This window comes from Pteropus medius, unplaced genomic scaffold (genome assembly GCF_902729225.1).
Source record: "Pteropus medius unplaced genomic scaffold, Ma_sr-lr_union100, whole genome shotgun sequence".
In the NCBI taxonomy this organism is placed as follows: domain Eukaryota; kingdom Metazoa; phylum Chordata; class Mammalia; order Chiroptera; family Pteropodidae; genus Pteropus; species Pteropus medius.
This window is the reverse complement of record NW_024350924.1, coordinates 2,855,284-2,872,535: the sequence shown is the minus strand read 5'-3', so window position 1 is coordinate 2,872,535 and position 17,252 is coordinate 2,855,284.

The following is a 17,252-nucleotide window of genomic DNA, read 5'->3' as shown; positions in this document are numbered from 1 at the left end:
CTTGGGATCTTTTTGCGAGAATTGAGTTCTATCAGAAAGGGCTTCTTTTCTTTTTTCTTTTCTTTTTTCTTTGTCCTCCTCCCTCTCTCCCTCCTTCCTTCCCCCCTCCTCCTTCCTTCCCTCCAACATGCTCTCTCTCTGTCTCTCTCCTCCATGCAAGTGGCCTGTGGCTCTTTGGGAAGCAGACCAGTGTGGACAGCAGCCGCCTCGGAAGCCTGGGGCTGCAGAGGACGTGCTGCTTTCCTGTCCCAGTGGTCCTGACAGGTGCTGCAGAGAGAGCTGGAGGGTGCCGAGAACCCTGACTCTCCCATCCCCATCCTGCCCACTTCGGTCTTTGGCATTGCAGGCTGCCCTTTTAGTCATGTCTTCTCCCTTTTTAAGAGGGGAAGGAGGTACAGTGTGAAAGGTGGTAAAGCAGTGGTAGCAAAGAACTGGCTTTCTCATTAATGAAACAGGAATGGTAGCTCCCAGACAGCCAGCTTCCCAGGGCTACTGTGAAGACCTTGTGTTTGGGAAACTACCAGAAACCAATATTTGGTACTTTGGAAAACCACTGTTATAGATGTTGAGATCACCCCTTCCCCAGGCTGGAGGAGAGCCAGCTGTCCCCCTTGTCCCTATAGCTGCAGAGGCATCTGTGCTGACTGCAAGGCCATGCCACCAGGAGCCTTGCCCTTGGAAGACAGGCCTTCAGCTACCAGGCTAAGCACCGTCTCCTGCCCCAGGGAAGACAGGCTCTCTCAGGTGGCTCTCACGAATGCCTCAGAGCTGATCGATCAATCTAAAAATGAAGAAATGATTTATCCACAGTGAATTCTGACTTCCCGAGTGCCTTCCCTACACGCTAGAGTCACAACCACTCAGCTGAGGACCTTTCTAGAATGAAAGTTTATTCTAATCCTCATTGGAAAAAGAGAATCACAAAGAGAGTGATGTGTCTGCTGGTGTCTAAGCAGGCTCACTTCCTATCTTTGGCCCTGTGTGACTTCAGAGTTACCTGGAAACAGGAAGTGAGAACCTATGCCATCTGTGTTCGTCATTTATGCAATAAGCATTTTTGTGTGCTAGGCCCTGTGCTCATCCTGGTGAGTGGAATTACTTGCTCTCCCTTCCAGCCTGCCAGGGAGACAGACACGTTAGGGACAGTCCAAACGGGCGATGATGATGGGAAACGTCCAAGTGCCCCAGGGGCCAGAGTGGCATGGCTTCTGGAAGTCGTGAAACCTGGAGCAGAGAAGAGCAAAGAGGTTGGAAGAATATGGGTCCCAGACAGCTCGTGTGATGGAAGGTCATTTCCGGCGCGGGTTCTCTATGTCGGTTTGCCTAATGTCAAGGCTGCTTCCATCACCCTTTCCTGTTGATCCTCTGGATCCTGAGGGCAGGGTCCCCGCAATGGGGACCGGGAGGGAGGGGGCAGGAGTGGTGGGGCTTAATCCCGGAGCCAGAGAGGTGGACGGGCCTGTGCTCACAATTGGTTGGAGCCCCGGAGCCCAGAGTTGCTGACAGGGGCAGGAATGCAGCATTCCTGAGGAGCGTCTTCCCTTCCCCTAACCACAACTGGCCCACATAACTGCGGGCGACCAATCCACCAATCACTTATTAGAAAGCCTCCCGTTGGGAGCCCGGCGTAGTTCCCGCCCCTCTGCCTCACATTCCAGCTCCTGAGAGCTGCTGGGTTGCTGGCCCCAGAGCAGCCTGGCCATCACGCCCAGAGCCCCTTCCCTTCTGTCCTTCTACGGACAGCGGTCTGGGGCAGAGTCCAGGCAGGGACACAGTGTGGCACGGAGGCTCTGTGGGGCTAGGTGAGAATTCTGTTCCCAGAATTAAAATCCTCTGCAAGACTACAGTGCCCAGCTCTGTGCTAGAAGCTGAGAGGGGCCAGAACTAGATGATCTAATCCTCAACATGAAGTAGTAGAAGGAACACAGGGTTGGCTGGAGCTCAAATCCTGGACATGCCATTTACTAACAGGGACTTTTGGCAATTTACTGGGATGCTCTGAGCCTCAGTGTCCTCATCTGTAAAATGGGGGTTATAACTTTATGACCTCACATCGTTAGTGACAGGATCAAATAGAACATTTCCTAGAAAGCGCTCCGTACCCTTGGAAGACTCCTGCCAGTGTTGGCTATCATTAGTAAAGGACTCTGGATTTGAAATCAGAACTCTCTGTTCTGATCCCAGATCTGCTAGTTTCTAGCGGTGAGACCTAGGGCCAAGTAGGAACCTCTTTTGAGCCCCGGGTTCCTCACCTGTTAAATGGAAATAATACTACCTGTCTCAGAGAGTTTGTGAACTGTCAGTACAAGCTATAACCAGACCCTTGTTGCAGAGCGGCTGTCCAAAGAACGTTGGTTACAATTACTCAACAGAAGTAATAGTTCTGATACGGCCAAGAGGAACCGGATAGTCGACCGGGCTCACGCACATCCTCTGGTCTACTCGGCTGCAGCTCCCCACGCTGTAATCACTCAGTAAATATTTGCTGATTGATTGAGAATGATTGATCCTGACTCTGGTGCCAATGTCCCTTGAAAAAGCTAGAACCCCCAAGCCTCCCTGGGGCCTGCCCTACTGGAGGTCAAACTGTCTCCTCTGGAGCCCTCTCCCCTCCTTTCACCCTGCCTTGGGTCAGATGTTTGCCCCCCTAAAAGCTCATAAACCACTATTTCACTAAATCATGTCTTCAAGTACGCAAGGAGACTGTCGTGCCAAAGTTATTTTATTATGAAGAAAGCAGAAAACCACAGGAAAAAAAAATATTTTTAGAACACAACACTAGAAATCATATTCCAGTTTTTCATGAATTTAAAAAATAAGCTCATAGACCATACACCTAATTTTTAAAGCCAATTTCAAATAGGGGTCTTCCTAGAGCTGAGTTGGGGGGTCCTGGACTGTGGGCTCATGTCATCTTGGACACTACAGAGTCTCACCCCTACAAGGGTCTCACCCCTACAGAGTCTCACCCCTTTTTGCAGGTGGGAACCAGGACTTGAGAGAAAAATTGGACTTGTACCTCTGAAATCACTAGCACTTTTCCAAATATTAATTAACTCATCTATTTAAGAAACATTGAGCACCTACCAATTGCCAGGCCCTAGGCCTTAGAGCTAAAATAGTTGAACGAGACCCGTCCCTACCCTCAAGGATCTCTCAGGCTTGTAAACACATTCTCCCACACAGAGTAACAGTGCCGTTGGGTGATGGGAGGAGGTGCTTGGGCTGGGAAGAGAGTCAGGAAGGCTTCCAGGAGGAGGAGACCCTTGAGCTGCATTGAGAGCAGAAGTGACCAGGTGCAGAAATGATGAAGAGACATTCTAGAGGGAGGGAAGAGCATGCACAAAGGGCAGGACGGGTAAGCGACAGTGTAGTAAGCTCTGGGCAGTGTCCTTATTCTAGAATGGCTGCAGCTGGGGAGGATTAATAGAAGTGAGAGAGAGGCCAAAGCAGCTCCCTTCCTCAGGTACCTGTAGATCTTATGCCTGACGTTTGACTTCACCTTGAGGAGCCACCAAGCAAGCTGGAGGATGACAGGATGGGATCCATCCATTCAAAGAATATTTTCTGAGCTTAGGGAGCTGTCCTTAGTTTCAGAGGGGCCCATGCAGAGGTATGTACGGTGCTGCATAGACTTTTGTCCTCAGGAAATGCAGCATCTAATCAGGAAGTGAGGGGATACGGGAAATGCCCGCGACGTAACCACATTTAACAGTTAAAGGGAAAAAGCACAGAGAGAAAGAGGCTAAAGAGATGGAGAGACACTGCGGGAGCAGGGTCCTGGGAGTGGGGGGCCAGGGGGCTAAGATCAAGAATGCACAGAGAGGTTTGCACGGTCAGGACAAGGGATGGTTCTGCTCTGAGGTCAAAGACGTGGGTTGAGCAGAAGGAAAGGGGTTCAGAGACTCAGTGATATTGAGAAAAGTGTGGGTGCTTGGTGGCAGGTCCCGCTAGGGAACGGAGGAGGGGGACCAGGAAAAGGTCATTGCCTCATTCAACAAATGACACAAATGACTACTGAGCACCTCCGAGGCCCAGCGATGGACCAAACCCACAGTTCCCGCCCCGAGAGCTCATGCTCTCCTTCTGCCTGGCCTGCTGCCCGACTCCTCCCAAGTCCTCATGTCTCTTAAGGCCATCTGAAATGTCCCCTTCTCAGGAAGCTTATCCCTTGCAATCAACGGGAATACTCTTTCCCTTCTCTGGACCCCCGGGTGCTCTGGTCTCTGTCTCTCATGGGTGTGTCTCCCTTTTCCTGTGTGCTTCTTCCCCATCCTCCAACTAAACTCAGAGCTTCTTGAGGATAGAGACAGCTTTTTACCTCCCCCAGGACTCAAATACACTAGCGTTCCGTAAAAGTTTGCTTCATAGATGAATTAATGAATAAATGAGGGAATAAATGAACTTCAGGAACCCAGGGCATTCCTCCCACTGCAAATGACCTTCCCTCGCCTGTTCCTAGGCTGAGTTCCTCCGTTTCACCCCACTGTGGCTTGTTCTAAGGATGGCTGCTCGGTCACATGCTTGTCACAGGCCCTCTGCACTTAGGTGAGGTCATAGACCATGGCAGAGTGCCAGAACAGAAGGGTTTGAACTCACTCCATCAGTGAGCCCAGGTGTGAGCAGAATCTGGGGGACCTGTGCAGGCTCATTGAATGTTCTGGAGACTTGCGTGCTTACTAGGATGCTGGAGCCACTCTCAGGCCTTCCTCCTGCATGGCCTCTCTCTGCTCTAGACCTCGTTTCCCTGCAGGGCGGTCCCGTCAGTGGGCACTGGCGGCCACATGGCTCATAGGAAGAGGCTCTGTGTTCCCCTCTGTCTGATGGCAGGCCTTCTTCAAGCTGTTCCCAACCTCTGCTTCAGCTTCAGCTTCTGTTATCCACCAGCGGGCCCGACGGAAATTGGATACCCATGCACTCGATATATCTTTATTCAGTGGTTTACTACAGACTGGTTTACAGTTAGTTGCTGGAATTTCCAAAATAAAAGACAGTCCACTCTCGAGGAGCTCACAGTCCAGCAGGACTAAAGGAAGTTAGATAAGTAAGCGGATAACCCCCGCGTCTGCTCTAGGTAGTGCCAGGCAAGAAGCCCAATGGAAACCCCGTAGAAGGTCAGGAGGGGATTGAAGGGGAGGATGGGGAGGAGGGCTGGGGAGGGTGAGCCCAGGGAAGAAGAGGAAGGAGGGAAGGAGAGGGCCTTGTAGACCGAGGGAGTAGCAAGAACGGATGGCAGAGGGGAGAGTGCTCCATGTGGCCCAGTTTGGGTGACAGGAGGTTTGATGGGGAGGGCACTGGCAGGAAAGCAGGGGCTGCGCCATAGAACTGTCGCTACCCCATCCCAGTCTGTGGAATAAACCCCTCCTTAGAGCCCATTCAGCTGCCACCTGCAAGAATTTCTTTTTTGCCAAGCCATGTGGTTTCGTCCTTCTCCGAGCCCCACGGTATTTGTATTCCTCTGATGGCTCCTTTTCATGTCCTAGCTTATTTTGGCCTTATGTGTGTGCCTGTCCTACCAACTCCACCAACTGGGACCTCCTCTCAAGCAGGACATGTCATTTTGATACTCTCCGCAAATATTCAGAGAGAGCCTACTGTGGGTTTGAGGCCCAGGGAACACAGCAGAGACCAAGAGGGACGAATTGAATTGAATGCCTAAGTCCCCACCCAGATCACCTCTCTTCCTTTATCAAGCTCACCATGAGTCATCAGGAGGTTGCTTGATAAGCAAGGAATCTGTCTAAAGGGAGGGCAGTTGTCTGGTGACACTTGCGGCATGCCTTTTGACAAATCCAGTATCCTCTCTGACAGGCATAAAAATAACTCCTCCCTCAAGGCCTCGTCCTGAGCAAAGGCGATAACAAATGTGGAAGTACTAGGCAAACTTTAAAGCAGCCTTAGAGGCCAGAAATTGGGGGTGGGGTGCTTTCCCGCTGCTTTTCACCAGAGCGCACCTCCCAGAAGGTGCTCAGTCCAGATCAGACTTCCCTACCTGGACTAGGTCCTCCCGCCCAGCTCTGCTCACTGCTCCTCTCCAGCTTGCCCCCCGCCCTTTTGCATTTCCTATTAGCCAAGAGGAGCTTCTAGTACTGCTAGGAGGCCTGTATGGGGCTGTGGGTCCCACGGCTGCAGTGAGCCTCTGAACCTAGAGGCTCTGCTTCTCAGTTTCTTTCACCTCCAGGTTGCACTGCATCCAAATGTTAGCATCAGGAGAGTGGGAGGTTCTTGAACATGTTCGAAAGGTGGAACCCCTAGAAGCCAGAATTAAAATAAAAATAAAGAGTGGTGCGTGCAACCCCAAATGCCCTTTACCTGCGCTAAATCAGAGATCGCCGGGTCCTTGACAAGCAGTGGCAGAGGTCAAAAGTTTGACCAGCATGTCGGGGCCTCAAGTCTTAAGTGGAGAACATTCTACACTCAGTCTTCAGATGGAGGGAAGGAGGTCTTCATTTATGTTGGGGGTCGGGCGAGGGGGGGCGCAGGGGAGAATGGCTCCTATTCCAGGGAACAGAATTGGGGATCTCTGGGCTTGGAGTCGGGCCAAACCTCTAAACCAATGGCTCTCCTGGCCTCCTAGCTGCCCTAAGTTTCTGTTTTTGGTTTTCCTTTTCTTTTTATAGGCCACCCCCACGATGCCGAAGACCCTTCCAACCTTCCCTCTCACTTCCTGTCCCTTCCTAAAAAGGTAATGGAATGTGGCAGTTCGCTGCTGCGAACGTGGGCCTTGGAGCTAGACCATCTGGGTTCAAATCCAACTTCTGTGCTCATTAACTGTGTAACCCGAGACAAGCTCTCCCTGCCTCAGTTACAGTATTTACAAAACAGCAATAATAATAGCCCTGAGCTCAAAGGTATTGGTGAGGATTAAATGAGTTAACAAAGGGGTCCGCAGACCTTGTCTTTAAAAGGCCAGATAGTAAATGTTTTTTTGTTTGCTGGCCATATGTTCCCTGTCACAATCATTCAACTCTGCCATTGTATTGTAAAGGCAGCCATAGCCGATACATACACCATCCTGAGTGCAGGGCAATAAAAACTATTTTTCAAAATAGGCAGGGAGCCAGGCTTGCCTTAAGGCCGATAGTTTGCTGGCCCTGAATTAAAACATGAAGAAAGTACTTGGCATGTAGTAGTTAGCACTCAATAAATGTTAGCAATTGTTATTCATTTAGGAATAAATTAAATATTTGAGTACCTACTCTGTGCCAGGCGCTGTTCTAGGTGCTGGGGGTGCGGCTGTGAGCAACACGGACAGACAAGGTTTCTGAGCCGGCAGAGCTTACCTTATGGAACGTGGGGACAGGAATAAGCGAGGAAACAAGTAACGGAAAACCAGATAGTGGTCAGGGCTGTGACAGTGACATCGGGGTGACCTACATTCAAGATGCGATTGGGGATGGCCTCTCAGAGGGTGTGACATTTAAGCCCAGTAGGACAAGAAGTCAGTTCTGAGGCAGCAGGGAGAAGAGAATTCCAGGCAGAGGGACACGCCAGCTCTGGCTCCTGCTTCTGCCCTGAGCCCAGTTCTGAGCCAGCCGCAGAATCTGCAGCGCTAGGAGGACGAGGAGGAGATAGGGGACTAAAGGAAAGACTCGGGGTGCTGCGGTGGCTGTGGTAGGGCACGTCTCCTCATGCTCTTGATCCTCAGCCCCTTTCCCAGGCAATACCCCTTTTCTCAACATCCCACCCCTCAGCCCAGGTCTCTCCTCCCCTCCCTCCTCCTTCTGCATGGCTCAAAGCCAGGCTCAGCTCAGCCTGACACCCATTTCTGCTCTTCACACATGCCTCTGGATCCAATACCTGTCGCCAGAGGTTCCCCTTCTACCGCCCAGCAAGTGAGCAGGAAGGTCTGGATTCCGCTTCGTCCTGAGCACAGGAAGTTGAAACTCCAGATGCAGGGGACAGGGTGGGTTTCCCTGGAGCCACTCCCAGACACAGACCTGGAACTGGGAAACAACTTAGAAGTCCTGATTCATGGCCCCCAAACTCTGCTTGAAGAAACAGCTGTGTGCATACGAATTCAAGACCCTCTTCCAAGCCCCCTCGCTTCCCTGCCTCCACACCCAAATTTGCATCTCTCCCATTCTTTTTTTTAAACACCTTTAATGAGATATGATGAATACACCAAAAACGAACAAACAAACAAACAAAAACTCTACATATTTAATGTATACAATTTGATGAGTTTAACACAGGTACACGCCCATGAAATCATCATCACCATCAAGGCAATGAACACATCCATCAGCTCCAAAAGTTTCCTTGTGTCTCTTTGCGTTTTGTTTTGCTTTGCTTTGTTTTTGTGGTAAGAATACTTACGTGACATGTCATCTTAACAGAACTATACAGCATTGTGAACTATAGACACTGCAACTTTCTCTTATTGAACGTTCTGACTCACAGAATTCTGTGCGATGGCCTAGCCCAAGAACTAGTGACGTCACTCTTTTGGAGGGAACAAATTCCAACAGCTTTTGGATCTGGAGCCAGCCCGTTGCAGTGATGGCTACAGGGGGTAAACTCTTGCCAGCTTCTATGTTGGGGGAAGGGTTTTCTGACCTGGTCCTAGTTCCGGGTTCTACCCGTCTGGGGTCCTGTCTCCTCCTTCAGTTCTCACTTCTTTAAGAAGCCTTGCCAGACTTTGTCCCCAACTCTGATGCCCTCGCTGGCTCCAGCATCCCCCTCAGACACATGCCTCAGACCAGACTGGAACGGTTGGTCCTCACACCTCCCCAGAGGGTTTCCAGGGCTGCCTGATTCACCAGTAATTCGCACTGTCAGGCTGGCTGCCATGTGCGCGTTGGGTCCAGAGAGGGTAGGTGGGCAGCGTGGGTTGGGGTAGGGGCGCTCCCAGCCCATTCAGGGGGCCTTCCTCCCCACTCTTTGTTGTCCGATGTTGCTGTCTTGGTGCCTGGGAAGCCAGTGGGGGGAAGGGAAAGTCTGACCTCTCTTCCTGTCAACAATGACTTTTTGCTTGGAGCCGACCCTTCTGGGGTGAGTCACCAGGAAGGGCAATTAGCTCCTGCTGGTGAAGAAGGAAACAGTGGTATGAGAGAGTTCTGCGGCTAGAGGGAACACTCCCAACTGAAAGAAGGCTTGGAACAGGCTTCCTGCCCCCCGCAGTGAGGGCAGTCTCCAAACCCCTTTCTCTCCCCTAGGCTCCTGCGGGCCACCCCAGGTTAATGTTCTTAGTGGCTTAGACTACGTCGCAGCTTGCTTAGCATCTTTGAAGGCTCCTCACGGCCTCTGGAATAAAGTCCAAATGCCTTAGCTGGGCCCTAACCTCCCTCGTTGACCTCTGTCGCTCTGCACTCCCTCACACCCTTCGCTCCAATCAAGGTGGCCTCTTTCTCTCCTGAATGTGACAGTGCCCTTGGCCATCTTCATACGTTTGCCTTGGCTCTGCCCCTCTCCGTCACTCCCTATGGCAGAACGCCTTTTCCTTTCCAGATGCTCCCATACTTTGAACTCCATTTCCATTCTCTCATCATCCATCCCGTTCATTCAAAAAATATTTGGTGAGCACCTTCCCCAGGACGAGCCCTGTGAAAAGAGCTGAGGTCACTACTGCCAGTAAAGCTGGACGTGGTCCGTGCTCACGGAGCCGCCAGGCTGTGGACAGTGCAGAAACATCAGCAGGCACGTTCAGCGTGGCAAGGCGAGCTCAGGTGCTAGGGAATCCTGGAGAGGAGCACCTCACCAGCCTTGAGAAGATCACGGGGGGCTCACTGGAGGAGGCGACTCCAGATTTCTTGAGGAGCGAGTAGGAGTTAGGTAGGTGAGGGAACCGGGGAGAGAAGCGGGCAGCAAGGGCACTGGGACTGGAGGAAGCCGAAAGCAGGAAGGCCCGAGAAAAGAGATGGTGCATTCTAGGAACTGAAAGTCTGTGTCAAGGGTGTGAGGGGGAGTGATGGGAGAAGCTCAGAGTTACTCAGTGGCCCCCGCACGGTTCGTGATTTATCCTAAGAGCCATGAGAAGCCGACGAAAGGTTTATAGCAGAGGCGCACGATGAGCAGATTTGCATCTTAGATGGTCCAGGGACTGAAGCGTAGACCACAGATGGACCCGTTAAGAGGTGATCCAGCCTAGATGGGAGGCAGGGTTGGCTTGAACCAAGTGTTGGCAAAGAGGGGCGTCTAGAGCCCTGTCCAGTTAACAGGACTTGGCGATTGCTCAGGCAAGGGGTGGAGGCCAGCGGAGGCTGTGGCTCCCAGGTTTCTGATTACGTGGGTGGGCAGTGGGGTCATTTTACTGAGAGGGGCAGGTGTGCAGGCAGGGGGATGACAAGTGAGAACTCGGACGTGTTCAGTGTGAGCTTCCAGAAGGGGCAGTCGAAGGCGAGCCACCGAGGGGAGTTGACAAAGTGAGGTCTCCGGACAGAGGTCTGGGCTAGACGGATAGACTGGGGGACCTGAGCTGTACGTGGTCATTGAACTGTGAGGGAGCGAGATTTCCCTCTACCATGACGCCTGCCCCGCTCCCTCCAGCTTCCTGTACCCAGCCGTGGCCCCCGTTGACACGTTCTATGTTGTCTTGTGCTATTGAGCTTTTCTTGAAGTACGTATCATCTTTCTGATCAGAGAATTACCACAGATCAGCCAGTTAGGAGACTCTTGCAATGTCCTCATGACAGGGGTGAGATCCTGACCCAGAAAGAGAGAAGATGGATACAAGAAATATTTAAAAGGAGGAGTTAGTGGGACTCGTGATGGCTGGGTGTGTGGGATGAGGGAGAAAGAGGTGGCACAGCTACTCCCAGCTTACCAGCGTGAGGACAGAGGGGACGAAGGGACGCAGGTTTGGGAGGAAGAAAATAGGTTAGTTTTGGGCCCGCAGACTTTGTGGTGACAGCCATGAAACCTCTAGCTGGAGGAGTCCAGTAGGTCACAGGACATGAGCGTCAGGCGAAGAGGGGAGTCTGGAGTTGCACATGAGGCGGGCTTTTCCACCGCCCCCTCTTTACAAGCTCGTGTCTTGCCTCGGGGCATTTGCACATGCTCTTTCCCCCGCCTGAGACCCTCTTTCCTCAGACATTCACATGGCTCCTGCACTCAAGTAACTCAGGTTTCTGTGAGGAGTGGCCCCTTACCCCCTCACTCCCCACCTGCTGACTCTGCTTCAATTTTCATCATAGCTTTTCCCGCTCCCCGACATTCTGTCATAAGGTTGTTTATTTGGTTTTCTGCTTCCACCATTGAAATGTGACCCGCCCTTGGGGCAGAGGCTCAGTCTGTCTGATTCACCTTCACCTGAAGGTGCCCAAGAAGTGCCCAGAGTGGGCGCCTGGTGGACACTGGTGACTGAGTAACTCACCAGGGAGTGTGTGTGGCAGCTGTGACCGGAAAGTGTCTCAGTAGAACCAGAACTGCAGTCAGAGTGGGAGCAGGAGGGGCCTAGGGCAGAACCTGGGAGCTGCAGCACCGACCCCACAGGCAGCAGAGACGAGTGCTCGGTGGAGAGGATGGTCAAGAGTGGACCTTGTATAGGCGTTTGTGTCTGCACCCCACAGCGGGGGAGCCCCAGGTAGTACTGGCAGGGCTGGGATACCTAGCGAGCTGAGAGTCCCAGCGGGAAGAGAGACTGAGAACACAGAATGCCTCAGAGAAGTCTAGTCTGGAAAAGCCCCCGGAGGAGGCTGCTAGTGGAAGCTTCTGTGCGATGTGCGGACAGACTGCAGGCCTAGTGGGGAGGAAACCAGGAGACTGGAAGGAGAGAGGAGGGAAGATGGGGAGCTGATAGAGACGCGCTGATACTGTGTGCCAGGCTGATAACCGGGATGATAACCGGGGTGGGGATGGAGGTGATGAATGATGATCACAGCTGCCTAACCTCTCTCCCGGTCCCACTTTGGTAGTGAACTCCTGGTACAGAGTAATCTTAAAAGCGTCAATCGGATCATGTCACTCCCCTGCTCAAACGCATTACTTAGAATAAAACACAAACTCCCTAACATAACAAACAAGGCCCTCCAGGCCTCGGCCCTGCCTTCTTATCTGATCTCATCCTCCCTCCCCCCACACATGCTGGCCCCGCTCACTCCACTCTAGCCAAACAGGCTCTGCTGGTCCTTGAGCCCAAGTGCCGCTCTGCCTCAGGGCATTAGCCCTGCTGTTCCCTCTGCCTGGAAGACTCTCCCCCAGATTGTCACCAGGCCTCCTCCCTTCCTATACTCAGGTCCAAACGTCACCTCCTCTCGCTTAGACGCTTTTCCCAAGCATCCTCAGATGGAATTATCCCACCCTCTGTCACCTTACTCTGCTTTATTTTTTGCCATGGCAGAAAATTTTATCTATAATATAGTAAATATTTATTCATTTGTTTGTTAGTTTCTTGTTCTTCTTCCTCACTAGAGTGCAAGCTCCAGGAGGACAGGAATGTCTGTCTTGTTCACCGCTCCATCCTTAGCTTGTAGAGCGGCGCCGGGCACGCAGTATGCACTGACGAAAGCTGCGCTGCATGATGTCTGAATAAACGAATAAGGGACTCTGTCGAGCTCATTTGCAAAGAGCCCTGATGTACAATGGCTCGTCACAAAAAAGCTTTGCCAAGGGGAGCACTCTCATGTTACGGAGGGGCAGACGTAGGCTCAGAGCACTTGGGTGACTTTCTCAAACAGAGCTGGAGCCGTGGCCACTGCAGGCAGGTGAGCGCAGAGCAGACCCCAAGCTTGTCTTGCCGCTGAGCCCCGCAGACCCTCCACAGAGAGAAGAAACTAGGCCCCGCCTCCCTCTCCTAGTCTAAGTGGGGAGATGAAAGGAAGACTGTGAGGGGAATAAAGACGTGTTGGAAAGGGAGGAGGAGGAAGAGGAAGTGTGAGGAGCCAGGAAGGATGGGGAGGGGTGAAGGGTGGGATACTGCCCTGTGTGGAGCCTGAGCGCCCTGTGCTGGGAGCCTGGAAGGGCTCCAACAGCCCATTTCCACCTCAGGGGATAAACAGGGACTTGCCTCAGGAGGGGAGGCCCTTGCTAACGGTGCTTTCTCCCTTCCGCGTGCCCCCCACCCCCAGAAGCTGTTGGGAATTCACCACTTCCTGATAAGAACTATAGAACCCTGGGGGGATTTTTCTCAGCCCAGGAATTTAGGACACTTTCCAGCTTTTTCCATAACCTCTTCGTCCTCTGCATACCAATACACACACACACACACACACACACACACACACACACACACGGGGGTGGGGAGGAGAGTCTCTCCATGACCTCTGCACCTGCCTTAGGAGCAGACACTCTCTCTCCACATCTACCTAAACAAGTCTCCTCTGTCCTCTCCTTCAGGTGGGTGGCTCAATGGCTGACACCACAACTGTTGAACACACAGCCTCCAAAAGCAGGCTGGGGCCCAAGCCACCACTGGGAGAAGAAGGTTCTGCGACTGCGGCTCAGGGCTCCTCTGCTTCCCCAGTGAGTCCCTCCCGCCCGGTTCCCAGAGTTCTTGGCCCTGCCTCCGCTTGCTAGAATTCTTCCTTCCCCACTCCTGGCCACGTGCAGGAGCCGGTAGCTCCGAGGTGGGCTGGGAGGTCTTGGTTAGTCAGCCAGCCAGGGGACCCCGCAGGAATGAGCAATGCCTCACTGGCGTCCGGATCTCGACAGCAGTCATGTGAACTGTGTGTGGGCACTTGCCTGGTCTGAGACGTATCCCAGGGCAACTGTTTACTCACAGGTCCCCAGAGCACCTGCTACTTCCGAGCAACTCTAATTCATTTCAGCAACTGTTGACTCCACCAGCCTCGTATAAGGCATGGGAAGGGAGAATAACCAGAGAATGAAGAAGGCACAGCTCCTGCCACCTGGGAACCTGAGGTTCATCTTAACTTATACCGTGGGTGCTTTCAGGACATGCCAGGCTCTCGGTGGGAGCGTGGACACTCGGAGATAAGTTAAACATCTTTCTGAACTCAAGGGACTTAGGTTCTAGCTAGGGAGACAGACATTAACTGGAGATTCCACTCCATGGAGAAATGACCTGGTCCTTTGCCTGTCTCAGCATGTGCCGTGAACGGGGTCATGCGTTGCCACTGTCCGACGGACAGTTCGGCAGCACCCCCACCAGAACACGAACCCCGTGAAGGCAGGGACAAGTCTTCTCTCTCTGTATCCTCGGCATGTCACACAAGTAAACATATTTGCAGAATAAATGTTGCATGAGCCACTTCTAAACAGTTAACTCTATAATTACAAGACTGAAAATACATGCTAAATAGAGATGCTGGCAATTTCCTGGCCTTGTTCTAGAGAAAGGGCCAATTCATTCTGGATGGCGAGGCTTGGATAAGGCACCAGGGAGAGGGCTTGATTGTAGCTCAGCCCTACAGGATGCGGTGGAGACCAGAAAGGACATCCCAGGCTGAGGGAGCAGCAGATGTAAAGTCTCAGAGTCAGTAAAGAACATGGCTTCTTAGAGCCCACGTGGTGCATGAAGGGAGGAGTAAAAGATATGGGTGGCAAAGACCATGAGGCCAGGTCAAGAGCAGTGTGAATATCATGCTAAGGAGTTTGATCTTTGTTCTGTAGACGCAGAGGCCCCTTGAGAAATTTTTAGAATGGGGACACATGGGCTAAGCAGTGTTTTAGGAAGATGATACTATTGGCTATGAGAAGGGTCTGTTTTGAGGAAGCGTTGCTAGGAGTGCCCTCCCCTTGGCCTCTGCTTCTTGGGAAGTGGGAGAAGCTGGGGAAAGTCAGGGTGGGGTGGGGAAGGAGGGAGGAGTAGAGAAATCATTTAGGAAGCAATAGTACTGTTAGGAAAAAGATGACAACCATATGAATCAGAACTGGGGCAGCAGGGGATAGAGGCAGAATTAGTGACCAATTCGATATGGAAAGTGAGACTGAAGTTTCTAGCCAGAGTGGCCGAAAGAACACGAGAGAAGCGGGAGGAAGACGAGACATGCCATTCTGGACGTGATTCTCTTGGGCTCTAGGGTAACACTGAGAAGAGAAAGAATCATAGGAGATTTTCAGTCCCGATGTGCATGGGTGACAGGCTATGGGTGCCTTCAGTCTAAGAGGACCTATTTTGCTCGAAGCTGACACAAAATCTCTTTCTACTCTGAAAGCATTTCATGGTCCCCTCCGAGTTTTAGCTCCACGCCCACCTCTTCCCACAGCAACCCACGTGGCCGTGGCCGGATAAACAGGGAAGCGTTGCCATGAGAGGTAAAATGTGTGGGGGACACAGGGAGGCCCTGCCGTCACCGTGGATGACTTCAGTGTCCATGAGTGACCCTGCCCACACCCGAGCCTCTCAGTTGCTTGGTTTCTCCATCTCTAACAACCTTCTGTCCCATTGTGTCTTGGCCACTCCCCAGACTTAGTCACTACTCAGTACTCCCCCCACCCTGATGTTACTAATTCTGACACCCTTCCATCCTCTCTGCTTATACACTCGATCACTTCGCCTACACCTGTCCTCTGACCCCTCGAATGCCTCCCTATCCAGCAACCCCTTCTTTCTTCACCCCCCTCTCTCATGGCTTAGATCGCGCAGCTCAGAATTTCATTCCTTCTCCCCTATAATGTAAACTCTCTTTGCCGTAGTACCTGGCAAAACCCCAACTGTGGATGAGCCCGCTCCCCTTTTCCTCCGACCTGTACCTGTGCGCTAGATGGTTTCTGCCGGAGAGGACCACACCAGCGAGCGGACTGAGTCCACCACCATCTGTGGTCACCCAGTTTGACTGGGTCCTCAGCAATGCCTGCCATGCTTTCCTAGTCAACACCTGTTCAACTCCTCGTACAACCACTTTCTTAAGGCTTATCCCCTGTCCTCAAACCCTTAAGATATGTACTTGCGTCTTAATTCTCAGAGGGCGATACCGCCTCTCACTTCAAAGATACAATAGAAGACTCGAGGCAGGAAATCTTTCAACATCTGCCACCCTTTCCATCAACCTGCCCGGACCCTTCCTCTCTACTTTGCCCCCTGGTTTAATGGGGGACATATATTCTGCTATCTAATCTTGCCACTTCTATTCTAGATTCCAACCATCGCTGACATCTCAAGGGCCTTGCCTGTCTCTTCTTTTCCTTTATCTTCAACTTCTCTCTCAGTCATGTCTTCCCATCAACATTTAAACAAGTTCAAGTGTCTAATATTAAATCAAGCCCTCCCCTGATCCTACCTCTACCTCCAAGTACTACCTTCTCCTCTACAGGAAAATGCCTCAAACTCTCATCCCGTTTACCCCTCAACTCACTGTGACATGTTTTTTCCCATCACAAAATATAAAGAACCTGTTGTCACCAAGACCACGCTTGACTTCTCCATACATTCGGTGAATGCTTTTAGCCCTTGCGTGTTTGATTTTTTTCTGCTACGGATCATTTTTTCCTTCTATTACCCTAAGCTTTTGTGACTCGGTCCTGTTTTTCTCTCCTCCTTTCTTCTTTACTCAAACTCCAAATGTCGAAGTTAGTCAGACTCTGACCTAGGCTTTGTCTCCCTTAAGCCCCCCTATATTTTTGATACTTCGGGTGTCAAAATTGCCAAGCATACACCTCTGTCTAGACCTCCTTCTCTGGAGCTTCAGATCCAGGTATACAGTGGCCTGCAGGGTTGTCAGATTTGGCAAATAAAAATACGGGACGGCCAGTTAAATTCAAATTTCAGATAAATGATGAAAAAAAATTTTTTATAAGTATGTCCCATGAAATCTTTAGGACAGATTTATACTAAAAAGTTATCTGATGTTCATCTGAAATTCAATTTCTCCCTGCATCTCATCTTATCTGGCAATCCTGCACGATTCGACATCTTTATTTGAGGCCCTACAGGCACCTCCACTTCCAAACTTCTCACGGGACAAACTTGACCATACACTGGGTTATACAAGGGAAAAAAGCAAAGTCGTCCTTGACGCTTCAGCTCTTCTTCAGCTCCAGAATCCTCCTAAATATCCCTAAAATCTGACCGCTTCTCTCCAGCGACAGTGACCTGCCTAGTCCAGGCCACCCACCACTTTTTACCCACCACAGTGTCCTCTCTGTTCCCTGGTAGCCATTGCCACAGAGCAGCCCAAATACCTCATTGGAATGCGCATTTTGTCATGATTCTCACTGGTTTAAATTCTAAAGTCTGAAGTCCTTACCACAATCTCCCATGCCCTGCGTGAGGTGCCCTTCGCCCACCTCTCCCTCCTCTTGATGGGCCACTTTCTCAACATTCCGAAGCCACCCCGAGTGTCTTTCAGTTTCTCCCCTATGCTGTGCTCTCTGCCTAGAACAATCTTCTCTCTCTCTTTTCCTTTTAGTTC